Genomic DNA, 2414 nt, shown 5'->3' with positions numbered 1-2414 from the left:
CGAGATTAGAACTTCGTCCAGTATGCGTCTTTGTCTGGTGAAACGAGTATTAGTATCTACTTCTGGATGAGCCATCTGCAGGTATTTATCGCTTTACATTTTACTTTCTCACTCAGTAAACTGTATTACGAGAACTTGAAGGCACGTGCGCTAAATATTATGTTATCGAGAATATGTGGTATTGTATTTCCACTTGTTTCTTTGGGTGACATATGTACGACGGTGAGTCAAATGAACACCTTAAATATTTTTTATATATTATTTATTGTGCAGAAGTTGTACAAAGCTGTGTCACGTTTCAACATAATCTCCCCCACGCTCAGTGCAAGTCCTCCAGTGCTTACAAAGTGCATTAATTCCTTTAGAAAAAAATTCTTTTGGTAGTCCGCGCAACCACTCATGCACCGCGTGGCATACCTCTTTATCAGAACGGAACTTCTTTCCTCCCATTGCGTCTTTGAGTGGTCCAAACATATGGAAATCACTTGGGGCAAGGTCTGGTGAGTATGGTGGATGAGGAAGACACTCAAAATGCAGGTCTGTAATTGTTGCAACTGTTGTACGGGCCTTGCATTTTCATATTGTAAAAGGACACCTGCTGACAGAAATCTTCGTTGCTTTGATTTGATTGCAGGCCGCAGATGATTTTTTAGCAGATCTGTGTATGATGCACTGGTGACAGTGGTCCCTCTAGGCAAGTAACGCTCCAAAATGATGCCTTTTTCGTCCCAGAAGATAGTCACCAAAACCTTCCCTGCTGATGGTTATGTTCGAAACTTCTTTGGTTTTGGTGATGAGGAATGTCGCCATTCCTTACTCGCTCGCTTCGTTTCCGGTTGGTGGAAGTGAACCCAGGTTTCGTCCCCAGTAACGATTCTTGGAAGGAAGCCATCACCTTCTCGTTCAAAGCTCCGAAGTAGTACTTCACAAGCATCAACATGTCGCTCTCTCATTTCAGGACCCAGCTGCCGTGGCACCGATCTTGCTGGCACTTTGTGAAACTGGAGCACATATTGCACAATGTGGTGTGCTGACCCATGACTAATCTGTAAACATGCTGCATTGTCATTCAGTGTCACTCGACGGTTTTCCTTCACTATGGCTTCAGCTGCTGCAATGTTCAGTGGAGTCATAACTCGTTGTGCCCGACCTGGACGAGGAGCATCTTCCACTGAAGTCACACCATTTGCGAACTTCTTACTCCATTCGTAGGCTTGCTGCTGTGACAAACATGCATCACCGTACTGAACCTTCATTCGTAAACGAATTTCAATAGGTTTCACACATTCACTACGCAAAAACCGAATAACAGAACGCGGTTCTTCCCTGGTGCAAATCGCAATTGGGGCGGCCATCTTTATACTGGTACTACGACGGTATGTGTGCATCTGCTCTATGCTGCCCTCTAGAGGCCATTCTGCATGCTGTTTGTAGCACGCTTACCAACTTACAGGATAACGGCGTGAAATTTCGATTAGTTATTACAAATTTAACTATTTCTTTTGACTCGCCCTCGTACCTACTGATTGTGAACTTGGATGCGGAATTAATCTCAAGTTCATCCTTAATTATTTTCCTGTTGAAACTATTTAAAAGTCTTCTGACTTTCATGTTAAATGTAAATGGGCTCATTTGTCCGTTATTCAGTTGCCGGTACGCTGATAACTTCGCCGTTGAGCACCCATAAGCTCCAGTAGCCGATACGATAACTGCTTGTTCGAAACAAGCTGCCTGCAGCTAAATTAATAATCTTCTACCCTTCTTGCGGCAGATAATGTTTTTGTTTCTTTTACACGCAATTTTCAGCCAATATAAGGTTTGTTTGAGCTACAGAGAACTTCGCGACACTTGTTGTAGTCCTGAAAACATCGAGAGCTGGTTCTTTCGTGATTCTTGTGTCTTGTTATTAGGTGTAAACTACTGTTTGCACTTATATTGCATGTTTTATCTATACAAGAGAAGACGCAATTACAGTTAGTCTGACTTCCATTTCGCATTACTTTAACGCAGGTTAAAGATCCCTTCATATATTCCGTTGCGCTATGGAAGTGTGCTTGCTGCCTAATTTCGTGAACAGAAGTTACATCATTTATGAGTAAAATTTCTGCGGATGGTGAATATTTTTATAGTATTACTACAAAAGTCATACGTACTATGTACTCAGGTCAGAGTCTAACAGGCTGTATCAAGCTGTCAATGTAATATGTCAAGATCGCCTAACTGCTATGCATATTCACATGACTGGTTTTGGAAATTTATTGCTGGCTTCAGATATGTTAACTGATCAGCGAAAAAGTTTTATTGTGATATACAACCTTAGGTTATATGCATTTTGATCTCCAATAAATTGTACAAAACACGTGAAGACAATTTCATTACGTTCAAAATGCATGTAGCTTGAGTATATAATCATT

This window comes from Schistocerca cancellata, chromosome 4, assembly GCF_023864275.1.
Source record: "Schistocerca cancellata isolate TAMUIC-IGC-003103 chromosome 4, iqSchCanc2.1, whole genome shotgun sequence".
Lineage (NCBI taxonomy): Eukaryota > Metazoa > Arthropoda > Insecta > Orthoptera > Acrididae > Schistocerca > Schistocerca cancellata.
Note: the sequence above shows the minus strand (reverse complement) of the source record.